The sequence below is a fragment of the Panthera onca genome, chromosome F2 (genome assembly GCF_046562875.1).
Source record: "Panthera onca isolate mPanOnc1 chromosome F2, mPanOnc1 haplotype 2, whole genome shotgun sequence".
Lineage (NCBI taxonomy): Eukaryota > Metazoa > Chordata > Mammalia > Carnivora > Felidae > Panthera > Panthera onca.
Window position 1 is genome coordinate 58,666,237 of NC_138356.1, and position 13,577 is coordinate 58,679,813.

Below are 13,577 nucleotides of genomic sequence, written 5' to 3' on the forward strand. Positions count from 1 at the left end.
CAATGGAATACTACGTGGCAATGAGAAAAAATGAAATATGGCCTTTTGTAGCAACATGGATGGAACTGGAGAGTGTGATGCTAAGTGAAATAAGCCATACAGAGAAAGACAGATACCATATGGTTTCACTCTCATGTGGATCCTGAGAAACATAACAGAAACCCATGGGGGAGGGGAAGGAAAAAAAAAAAAAAAAAAAAAAAGAGGTTAGAGTGGGAGAGAGCCAAAGCATTAGAGACTGTTAAAAACTGAGAACAAACTGAGGGTTGATGGGGGGTGGGAGGGAGGGCAGGGTGGGAGGGAGGGCAGGGTGGGTGATGGGTATTGAGGAGGGCACCTTTTGGGATGACCACTGGGTGTTGTATGGAAACCAATTTGACAGTAAATTTCATATATTAAAAAATAAAAAAAAAATAAAATAAAATAAATATACCTTTTTTAAAAAAAAAAAAAAAAAAGAGATTGACCTGCCTTGGTCTTGAAATAAGACAATGACAATTTTGTGATTGTTAATGTTCAAAATCTTAAAGTCGCTCTAAAGAAATAAGCTGTAATATGAGTTTCTTAACATTTGAGAGAAATCAGTAGTGTAAAAATAAAGAAAAGCACAAAGAAGCAAAAAAAAAAAAAAAAAAAAAGAAAAAATTGTGTTTATTCTTTAAGTGCCTTTCACTTGTTTCATTAGTTAAGACTGCTTTTTGCCTTTGATATTTTTACAATTTCCTCTATTTTTCAAATTGCCTCTCACCCCAAATAGTTTCAACCTAGAACTTCCTAATTATTTCTAAACACAAGTTCCAATGTTGTCTGTCCTTGTTAAGGTACTGGGCTGTCAACTAATAACAGAAATAGGGTTTATTAAAAACCAAAAACTAAATGCAGATAATTTATTTAGGTTGGAAGAAACCTCCATATTTCATACAGTCATAATTCCTTGTTAAATTAAGTTGCCTCTCACTTGTTTGCAATGTAGTTGTAACCCTACATTGAACATTAAGGAAAGAAAATTTAATGGTGGTCCACAGACCCCAGTTCATATCTGCAAAGATATCTCTCTACACCCGCCTAACACAACATTGCATGATTCATTACACAAAGACACAAAAATATCAGTTCAAAGAATAAAGTATTAAATATAACTTATTATCAATAGATTATCATTTTTAATCTAATCAATTCAATACACACACTTCTTTAACCTACTAGGTTATGTCCTGTTTTACTACCACCTCACTGCACTTCTCTCTACCACATTTCTAATTATTATTAAGATTATATTCAATATACACAGAGATAACTCATCTAGTACTGGATCTAACCACTCACTTCTCTAAACCCTTCCCTAAGATCTTGTTTTCTGTCCAAATTTACCAGCCCACTTCTGTGGCCATGCACTGAAATTTGTCATTACTTGGGGCACCTGGGTGGCTCAGCCAGTTAAGTGTCTGACTTTAGCTTAGGGCATGATATCTCTGTGCGTTCGAGCCCTACATGGGGCTGTCTGCTGTCAGCACAGAGTTCACTTCTCATCCCCTGCCTCCCTCTCTCTCTCTGTCCCTCCCCTGCTTGTGCGCTCTCTCTCTCTCTCAAAGATAAATAAACATTTAAAAAATTTAAAAAACAATAAAATAAAATTCGTCATTACCTGTTACTTAACTATTAAAACATGTATTTCAATACTCTCATCATTTCACCACTACTTCCCCAATTCTAGCAGATTTCCTCTTAGTAGTATTCAGTTTGATAAGATTTCAAATAATGGGGATAGCTAGTTCCTTAACTTTACCCCATATCATCATTCTCCAAGTCATGACTTCCTTTTATCTTATTTAGATCTCATGGTCCATGCTTTTATCCATATGCATACCTTCATTATTTCCTTTCCCTCCCTTAGTTTCCATCAAAGAACTTATTTTAAAAAGTGTAAACCAGTAAAATGATGCCTTCTTCTGTTTTGATATATTAAAAGAAATGAACATGACTGGAAGGGAAAAAGGAAGGGATCTCGTGCAAATCACTTTACTTTGAATTTATGACCCCAAAAGACCCCTTGCAATTTCCCAGCAACGCTTTCATATTTTCAGAGTCAATCTAATTTATCAGTCTGTGATGGCTATTTCATATCTTTTTACCTTTTCAATTACAAGCAGTCCCTACTCTCTGTTCGTCTTCACTAATGACCATCCTTATGATTTCACTGCAAAAAAAGAAAAAAGATATATAGAGAGAACTGCCTTAGTTTCCTACTTCCAAAAAAGACAAACTGGCTCTGTCTAGAGTCTTCTATTCTCTTTTCTCTCCTCATTACTATGCATGAACTACCTCTGCTTTGATCTAAAGCTAAACCTTCCATTTTCCTCTCACCTATTCAAGGTAATTGCTCTCTGGATTTTTCCTTGCATCTTTAAATTTTGACACTGGCTACACCTTTGGATATATCTATGCTGTAATGTCCCTCATATTTAACTAATTTTTATGCACTTCATGAAAATACTTGTTAAATGAGTGAATGACTTAATTAATGGCTCCCAGGAGTCTACCTCTATTTTCTTCATAATTGTGAAGATAATTTTGTCACCTGTCTTCCATTCCTTCTACTCTTTTTTTTTTTTCAAAGAGCAACTAATCTTTGGAAAAGGAAACAAAATTTTCCAAACTTTCAGGCCCTCACTTTTAAGAAGGCTCCCAATATAGTTTTAAGCCAGAAATAAAAGGGGAATAGTGTGCATTAGTCTTCTTGAACAATTCCCTCTTAGTTTAATGTAAATATTTTGCATTTCTGGCTATAGTTTTTATTGTGGACACAAATTCTACCAACAAATAAATCACCTGAGGATGATACATACCACCCTCACTTTGCACGGTAATGCAGAAAAATTAAAATGCAAGCTAAAGGTATGAATAGTGATCATAATAATCAATGGGAAAAATACAATTGTCCATAAATTTAAAAAAAATATTACAACATTAAAAACACTTTTATTGGTATACATGCATAGTGAAGTGAAAAAGCAAAGTTAATATTTACTTAGTTTACTGTATCTTAAAATATTAGAAGTGTTAAAAATTAAAATGTTTTATTTCTTCATAAAAATTTACCAACAATAGTTTGAACAATACTTGTCTTCTCATTTTATGCCTTACAATACAGTATATCCTTTATATGTATTGGAAATTGTGATGAGAATTTCTAAGTTCTGAGATCAGCTTTCAAAATTTTATGCTTAGAGCTTTAAATGTTACAAAATATCTCCAAGAGTTCCATTAGTGTGTGTGTGTGTGTGTGTGTGTGTGTGTGTGTGTGTGTTTTGTTTGTTTTGTTTTGTTTTGTTTTGTTTTGTTTTAGGCTTCACAACCTCTGAGACTTCATAATTTTTTTTTTTTCACAACAACTTTTTTCATTTAGGTTGATAAGCTCACCCTCAATAAATTCCTTCGGTGAAGACTAGAGTCTCTCAAACTTTAGCAATGCCAACATCACCACCGTCTGCTCTTTCTTCTGTAACTCCATTTAAATTCCACTCAAATTTCATATCCAGAATTATCACCTTTCGGGTTTTGGCCAAATCCTTCTTTAAAAAAATGTTTATTTATTTTGAGAGAGAGAGAGAGAGAGAGAGGTGGAGAGGGGCAGAGAGATAGAATCTCAAAAAGGCTCTGCATTGTCTGCACAGAGTCCAAGGAACAGAGTCCTTGGGATCAATCCCAAGACTGTAAGATCATGACCAGAGCGGGAATCAAGTGCCAGACACTTAACCGACTGAGCCACCCAGGCACCCCTTCATATCCCTCTTTTGATGATTCATTCTGGTAAACTGTCATGTGGGTTTATCACATGGAGATAAGGAGGCAATACAAATACAACTTTTGTTTTTGCATGAACTCAGTAATAAGACAGTACCCAATTATAGACAGACTTCAGAAGCGGTATAATTGGTCACTGAACATGATGGACATCTGTGATATGCATAATGATTTATGGACAGAGCAGTTTGGAGCAAAGTTTATCTTTCAATAATTATCTACAATTAATATATACCAGTAACTGACATTTAAGTAATATTATTGAGATACTGGTGTTATTTGAACTGGGTTGACGATAACGTGCAAAGCCAAGATTGCTTTATTCAGTTATGTTATTTTATTCTTTTGAAAGTGTCTTGCTGTAGGGATAATACTGAAAATTTTGCAGTTATTTCATAGTAAACCTAGGCACATTGTACTCTTCCAACATTTCAACTTGTCACAACAGGCAATGCTATTTTTATGGCAAGGCATCTTAACTTTTTCTGGGTTATAAGATCATATCCTCCTATGCTGGTATGTGTCTCCCTTTCCTACATCCTGCATAAAATCAATAGAGTTGTAAAGTGAAATATGGTATGCAATTTCCATGTTTCTATGCAACCTTATCACTCATTGCTGTGTCTTAAGAAAACAAATGGCTACTAAAGGTGACCGAGATTTAGGACTAGGAGATGATCCTAAAATTAGAGTTTTAAAGCCTTAGGTCTGCATTGATACAGTAAAAACTACAGTTCACCTTTATAAATGTTGGATTATTCTAAATACCATAATTTTATCATAGCATGCCTTCCTTTGTCATTATAGTTTTCAGTTGAAATTCTAGTAATTATAAGTCCAAAAATGTGCAGGAGGTAATCAGAATATATAGCTTAGTCATAAAATATCATTTAGAATATTTATTCCCATTACTCCATAAATTTATCACCTTATTTGTTTTGTTGGTATCAGGTTATTAGATGGCTTTGAACAATTTACTGTCTTTTCTCTGAGAATATAGGTCCCATAGTTCTGAAGGTAAGGAATCAATTTGCCTGAATCGCCAGAATGCTGTTTTTAGTCTCTTATCTTTTTTATACTTATGATCTTCCTCAAGTAGCAGGAAGAGTAAGAGTTTTATTCTTTGCCATCATGTCACTAGACTCTTCCACACAAATAAACATATTAAAAATATAAATTAAAAAAATATACTTACCACTTGCTGCTGATTTAGAAAGGTTGATTCCAGGGATCCTTTGGAAGAAAAGGAACAAGAAAAGGGACATGATAGAGCAAAACAGAAAATAAAAGAAAAAGAGAGGAATATTGTACAGTCAGTGTCAAGTTGTTGGGATATTTTCAGAAACAGACAAATCAAATTGAATCTGCTAATTTGAAGATACTAAGGCCCCTTCCATCTTTATCCACTACATTCTGAAATTTGGGGCTATGGTAATGTAAACTGTGGGGTATTTGTGAAAGGAAAAACAAATAGATAAGCAAATATAATGTGTACTGGTTTATGACTAAAGTTCCACTGTGGAATAGGAAGAAAAAAAAGTTAGGCTTTCCAAAATATGGTCCTGAGTCAACTGGCTATACCATAGAAAAAGTGAAATGAAACTTGACTCTTTTCTCAAAGCATCCACAACTAGTTCATAATAAATTGTAGATATAAAGTGTTTAACATTACAGCTTATAGAAAAAATAGAGGAAAAAAAAACCTTGACATATGGCAATACTTCTTAAACAGGATATATGAAGTTCTAAGTTAAAAAAAATTAAAAGGTGTATCTAAAGACAGCTTTGATTTAGGAACTGCCAAGCCACAGACCGGGGTAAGATACTTCCAACACATAAGCTGAATTTTCCAGGGTATGAAAATAACTCATTCATTCCAATAAGAACAAAGATAATTAAATTTAAAAAATGAGGAAGAGGCCTGAACAAACAGTGCTTCACAGAAAGCCAATGAATATGTGAAATATTGGCCAATCTCATTGGTCATCGAGGAAATTAAATTCACAATGAGATGCCACTACATACCCACTGGAATAGTTAAACACTGATAATTCTAATTGCTGGGGCTGATGTGGAGCAACTGTTTCTATCATTAAAAACACATGAGGGTAAATTGGAAAATAAGCACAGTAAAAGATCATCAATACCATTAGTCATCAGGGAAATGCCAGCAAAAATGACAATGATAGTTAAATAGCATGGTAAAGGCATAAAACAGGAATATAAACAAATGGAACAGAATAGAGAGCCCAGAAATAAACCTATACATATGGTGTCAACTAATCTTTGTCAAGAGTTCAAGAACATAGTTTCTTCAATAAGTGGTATTTGGGAAAGATGGGTATCCACATGCAAAAGAATGAAATTGGACCCCAATCTTACACCACTCAAAAATATTAACTCCAAATGGATTAAAAACTTAAATGTAAAAACTGAAAGCATAAATGTCCTAATAGAAAACATAGGAGAAATTTCCTTGATATTGGTCTTAGCAGTGATTTCTTGGGTAAAACATTAAAAGCACAGACAACAACAGCTAAAATAAACAAATGAGACTCATCAAATTTAAAAGCTTCTACATAGCAAAGAAAACAAATTGAAGTCAACCTATTGAATAGGAGAAAATATTTGCAAACTATATATGTGACAAGGGTTAATATCCAAAATATATAAGAGACTCATACAACTCAACAACAACAAACAAACAAACAAAAAACAATTGAAATAAAAAGTAGACAAAGGACCTGAATAGAGATTTTTCCAAAGAAAATATCCAAATGGCCAACAGGTACATGGAAAGATGCTAAACATCACTAAATATCAAATGTAAATCAAAACCACAATGAGACATCACCTCAAATATCTGGTATCAAAAGACAAGAGATGACAAATATTGACGAGAATATGGAGAAATTAGAACCCTTGTAAACTGTTCGTAGGAATGCAAATGTTACAGCCATTATGCAAAACTCTATGTAGTTCTCCCCCCACCCCTACCCCAAAAAAATAGAACTACCATGTGATTCAGCAATCCTACTCTTGGATATATATCCTAAGGAAATAAAATGAGCATCTCAAAGATATATCCAGACTCTTATGTTCATTGCAGTTATTCACAATAGCCAGAATATGGATACAACCTAAATGTCTTTTAATGGGTGAGTGGATAAAGAAAACATGTGTACACACACACACGCACACACACACACACACACACACACACACACACACACACACAATGAACTATTATTCAACCATTTAAACAAGGCAGTCCTGCCAATTGTGACATCACGGATGAATCTGGAAGGCATTATCCTAAATGAAATAAGCCAGACAGCAAAGAACAAATACTATATGATATAACTCACTTGTGGAATAATAATTATAATCATCATCATCATCCCCATTACATAGGAAACAGAGAATAGAATGGTGGTTGCCAGGGTCTAAGGGGGTGGAAAAGGGAAATGGGGAAATTTAGGTCAAAAGGTACAAACTTTTAGTTACCATTTTTGAAGATCTAATATACAGCATGGAGAATATAGTTAATAATATAATATTGTGCATTTTAAATTTTGTAAGAGCAGATCTTAAACATTCTTACTACCAAAAAACAAACATACACAAACAAAAAACTATGTGAGATAATGGGTGTGTTAATTATCTTACTTTAAACATTTTTACCATATATATATATATATATGTATATATATATATATATATATATATATATATATATATATCAAATCATCATATTGTACATTTTAAATACTTACAATTATATTTTCCAATTATTGCTTAAATAATCTGGCATAAACATAAAAAATAAATAAAAGGCATAAAATGTTTCAGTTATGCAACTTGAATTAATTCTAGAGGTCTGTATAGCATATTGTCTATAATCAACAATACTGTGTTTTGCACTTAAAATTTTGTCATGAGGTGAAATCTCATGTTAATTGTTCTTAATATATGCAAAAAAACCAAACCAAACTAAAACAAAACAAAACAAGAGACACAAAGGAACTTTCGGAGGTAATATCTATGTCCATTACCTTGATTGTGGTGATGGTTTTATGGGTATAGGCATACGTCCAAACTCTTCAATGTATACATTAAATAGGTATAATTTTTTATATCAACTATACTTCAGTAAAGCTGTTTAAAAATAAAAAGTAAATGTTGGACAACAGGAGGTGTTGACAAGAAGATGAAATAAATGGAAGTCTAATGTGTTGCTGGTGGCAATGCAAAATGGTAAGGCCACATTCAAAAAATGTATCGGTGTCTTACAAAATTAAACATATACTTACCATACAATTTACCAACTTTATTTCTAGGTATTTACTTAAAGGAGATTAATGTTTATGTACTATGAAGTTAATATTTATAGCAGCTTCATTTGTAATATCCCCAAACTGGAAACAACCTCAAAAGGAGCAGATACTCTCAGAAATGTATTCTGTATGTTGATACAATATAATTCTAATTGTCAGCAGAAATTGCATTTGCAGCTGACAATGGATCAATGGATCCAGTGGATCCAATAGATCAATTTAAAAGATATGCCAAGTGAAAGAAGTATGGGGTTATAAAATATCTATTTTTATGACATTCTAGAAAAAGCAAATTATCACAGCAAATAGAGATCACTAAGATACCACATGCAAGGAATAATTGACTCTCCCCCGAAAAAAACCCAAATCCCAAAGATTTATATAAATAAAGAAGTAACCTTCTAGTTAATATTAATCTAATTAAAATAAAAAATCATTTTGGGGCGCTTGGGTGGCTCAGTCTGTTAAGTGTCTGACTTCCACTCATGTCATGATCTCTTGGTCTGTGATTTCAAGCCTCGGGTCAGGCTCTGTGCTGACAGCTAAGAGCCTGGAGCCTGCTTCAGATTCTGTGTCTCCCTCTCTCTCTGCCCTTCCACTGCTAGTACCTCTGCCTATCTCTGCCTCTCTCAAAAAAAGTAAACAAACATTAAAAAATTAAAGTAAGATGATAAGATAAGAAAGATAAAAATCATTTGGGCATTCAAGTGAAAGATTTATTTTTTTTTCTTAGAGAAAAATCAGAGTTCACTCAGATTTTTCCACCTCAATATTCAGCACATGAAAACAATGGTGTGACTTTTATGCTTAAGAAAAGCTTGCTAAATGGTTTATACCTAGCCAAACTGCCCATCATTATAAAATGACTACCAAAATATTGAACATAAGAAATAATTTTCCTAGAGTCCTTCTTAGGCAACTACTAGAATGTAGCACTCAACCAATCAAGAAATGATAGAAAATTAGTCTATGTAAAGACTAAGGATCAGCATGGAATAAAATTAAAGTGAAATATGAAGCAAATAGAATTATGATGATATAAGAGGATGTTAACAATTTAAGCTATGGAACTGTAGAAATGATCTAACAAAATATTAGGAAAAGAAGGAGAGGAGAGAAAAATATGAGATATTCATAAATACATCTCATGTGAGAAGTTTTCAATGAGTGGTATTAGGAGGAAGGAGAAGCAAACAACAATGGAAAAGATCTTCAAAGAGTATACTAAAAGATCACAATGTATGCTATGATCCCAATAAAACATATAAGGAACATCATATTTATATCTTATGAAATAATTTTTATTATAAATTAGAAAACAAAACTATAATTCAATGTTATCTTATTGAATTATGAATTTCTGAAGATCAAAGATATTTAACACATTTATATTTTCCTTTTATGTTTTCTTATATAATAATTCCTTGTGTGTGTGTGTGTGTGTGTGTGTGTGTATATATATATATATATAATCAGTTTCATAATGTAATAATTCAAACTCAGTTCCTATTCTTTTTTTTTTTTTTTTTGGTTATAAAATTAAAACAAAATTTAATTAGTATTTCTCAAATCAAATCGATTCAATAGAAGAAAATACCTCTGGCTTATCAATGTTCATTTATATTAATGATATAATATTACTTATAGTGCATATATATCTAATTTAATTATAAAATCAAACATACACAAATTAAATATAAGCAGTAATACAAAACAAATAAAATTCCAGTTAATAACTATTTAGTGGGATCAATTATGTTGTTTTGAAGACGATAAATAATTTTAAATACTGGCTTATTTTTAGTGAACCAAAGAAATAACAACAAACATCAAAATATTTACATTATTAACTATTGAATGACTATTAAACAATTGAATAGTAAATGGAATATATTTTATAACTATTAATATCTTCGCAATTACAATTGATTATAGTTAAATAATTGTAAATTAGCTACCTATTAGCAACTTTGCTATTACATTTACTATAAATTAACTGTTAGAACTTGATATGTACAAAACTGGACCTTCCTAAAATTGAAGGTTCCTTTGCATTTGGCATAATTATTCTACCATGTGAAGTGTGTAATTCTATTACACCTTTTTATTATACCTTAACTCATAAAGTATTATGTGATATCATGGCTTTTCATTGGTGTTACTATGCTTTTTTTTTTTTTTAATATTTATTTATTTTTGAGAGACAGAGTGAGACAAAGTGAGACTTGGGGGAGGGGCAGAGAGAGAGGGAGACACAGGATTGGAAACAGGCTCCAGGCTCTGAGCTGTCAGCACAGAGCCCGACGCGGGGCTCAAACCCACAGACCGTGAGAGCATGACCTGAGCCGAAGTCGGACGCTCAACCGACTGAGCCACCCAGGCGCCCCTCTATGCTTTTTTTTAATAAAGTCAACCTAAGTTTCAGATTTGATAATGAACACAATTGTTTGTATTTTCACATTAAGACAAGCCAAAGTTAGTTTAATGAGATATACTTATCAAAAGAGTATAAATTAAATGTTGTCACTTTAAATACATAACAACTTTTCAATGCTAAACCCAAACTTTGGCTCTATAATTGACTGGTACTGTAAAATTATGGAGTTGCCATCCAGAGGATTTAGAATAAATGGCAGTTAACAAATTATTATAAAATTATAAGAAAGATATGACTCCTTGAAAATGTATCCTAGATTTGAGTGGCATTGGACAAGATCTTATCTAAGGGTAATCCTAAATGCAATAATTATACTTATTTATATTATTGGCTTTAAACACCCAGAGTTTATTTTTTTAAATATTATTTTTCCAAATCCCAAAACAACTTGGTGGCATTTAGAATCTCTCTCTATTTTTTAAATATTTAATGATGTCTCTTCATTCTCTATGCTATATCTTTAAAATTCTGGCTGACAGGGGCTCTGAAACTACTCTCAAAATAAAATAATAAATTGTCCTTACTGCTGGGTCTATGGTGTCACTATTGTCCATATTCAGAAGATCCAGCTGTTGAAGCAGCCTTTCACTCGGGGACTCATTACTAAGTAATTACTCAACCTCCATGGTTTATGTGTAAAATTATTATATTTAAAATGCTGAAGTATTTGCAGAACTTCATTATGCCTTTGTAGTAGATATGCAAAAGTATATTAAAATATGTGATCAACTTTTCTATGTGGAGGAACAGTAGTAAAAACACACCACTGGGACCTGAAATTTTACGTTTCACATAATGTTAAGATAACTCCAGGGAGATTAAATTAAATAAATCATACATTTCATTCTTGTAGTATATAATTACAGGGATGTTATTAAATATTTGCAAGTAAATAATCCTCCTTGACTTTACACAAATTTAGAGAAAGCAATATTTTCAGGGTTTCCCCTTATATGCATAAAGAAATGTTACATAATATATTATGATTTAACATTATTACTCCATTGCTTAATATTCATTGTTGTTGCTTCATAAAAATACATTTCAAAAAGTGAAGAAGTAATTTAGCTTGAATTCAGTGTTTATTAGTGGTAATGCTCAATCTTATAGCTTAAATAGATGCTCCATGAAGATAAACAAAATAACAGAGTTCATTAAAGAAAATAGATAATACAGTAGGAATAGAAGAGCATTTTGTGAAAAATACCACCAATTTGAACGCTTGGTAACTGTTCAAATATATTTTTCTTCTCACTAAAATCTAAGAATATCTAGAACAGTAGGTAATAATTTGAGGGAAGTTTTTTCTGTTTCTTTCTCCAGTTTTTCAAGGACATTATGATGTTAGAACTTCAGATCTTAGGTTCAAAAGAAAATTTCCAGGAAGCTTGTGAATGGCAGGCTTATAAGGATTAAGACTCAAAGTTGAATAGCTGAAGTCCAAATAATGACTTTGATATTTCTTTCGACCTGTTCTATAAATCAAGGTGAGGGCTCCTCAGTGAGGAAGAATGAAGGTCAATAGACAGGAGGTGTTTGGCAGCCTTAATTTAACTAATATGCAAAGGCTTTAAAACATTCTTTTTGTAGTACTTGGATCAATTACTAAATCAGACATGAAAGGTCTAACTTTCAAGGAAACTAAACTTAGGATTCAGTCTGCAGCATTACGGAACCAAAAGAGTAGCCAGCACTCAGCATGGAGTGTGATGTTGTTGCATAAGTAAGAAAAGGGAATTACTTTCCAGTACTGTGGATTTATGATCTGTGAGGAAATGACTTTCAGTGTGGAAATTTTCAACATTAAGTGTTACCCACGTCAAAGAATAGCAAAATTGGGAGGGGAAAAAAAACAACCAAAAAACTCTAAGAGTATTAATTTTGAAGTTAGAAAAGTATTAAGATATTTCCTCATTTTAGACAATATTTATTTTCATATAGAGAACAATTTTGAAAGCAGTCTCATATGAATTTAGAAATTCTTTGCAGGAAGGCAAATTACTGGATCTTTTTATTTTATGATATACATTCTTCAATTAATACTTATGTCCTTACTAACCAAGAAGCCAGGTACTTGGGGAGTCAGTAAGATATGAAATAAACAGGGCTGTTGTGGTCATACAAATAGCCTAGCTTTGCTTCTGGGGGAGAATTTTTGGGCAAGTGACAGCCTCTCTAATGTCAAGTTTCTTATTTTTATAATGGCATAAGGATATCTACTTCACTGGATTTATTGAGATAATATGTCAGTGACCTGGCACTTTGCAGATATTCAATAAACATTCATTTCCTTCCCTTTCAAAAGAAGTAGCTCAGTGTATTGAATGCTACTCTAAATGTCCTATCTGAAAACTTTTGTGGATACTGCCATTTACTAAACTGTTTTTCTCTACCTACAAATTTGGTAGTAAAAATGCCTGACTGACCAAAAGCAGAAAGATTTTGATGGTATATAAGATAAAAAGTTTTAATGTTTTCAAAACCTATAAAGGATAAACGCAATGTAAGTTACTCTCATAAAATAATGGAATGTTACAGATATAAAATATGTAAAGCATACCATTTTATAAAATGTGAAGTATCTATATTTCTACAGTCCACCTTTACAAATAAAAATTTACTTAATGTAATGAAAACCACATGTGTCTTTCCTGTCACCGTCCCTATCACTTACCACCCTCCACACCCATATGCAAATAACTACTGGTCTAATTTAACATTCATCATTACTTTGGTTTTCCCTGTGTAGTACTTAAGCATTTTCCCATAAATATTATCTTGCATGTTTTGATTTTGTTGAATAGAATGTGTTATGCTACCTGTATTATTCTATAATTTGATTTTTCTTAGATGTTATACAGTGAGATATAACTTGTTAATATACAGAATTCAAATTCATTCATTTTAATCTTCCTTTCTTTAAGGAAACTGGGCTACATGACATTATCACATATTCTAAACACAAGAATGGCTAGATAATCATAGTCACAAATTCCAGA

The 13,577-nt window shown here is 32.3% G+C and overlaps 1 long non-coding RNA gene across 1 annotated transcript in view; it reads right to left on the minus strand.

Moving 5' to 3' along the window:
• The window catches only part of LOC132664823 (uncharacterized), a 74,329-nt gene that overhangs the window by 44,166 nt on the left and 16,586 nt on the right, over positions 1 to 13,577 (minus strand). Inside the window, exons 2-3 of the long non-coding RNA XR_009603862.2 lie at positions 5,000 to 5,037; positions 2,133 to 2,197 (exon numbers count right to left, since the gene is read on the minus strand). This is a non-coding gene — a long non-coding RNA (uncharacterized LOC132664823). The remainder of the gene's footprint in view (positions 1 to 2,132; positions 2,198 to 4,999; positions 5,038 to 13,577) is intronic.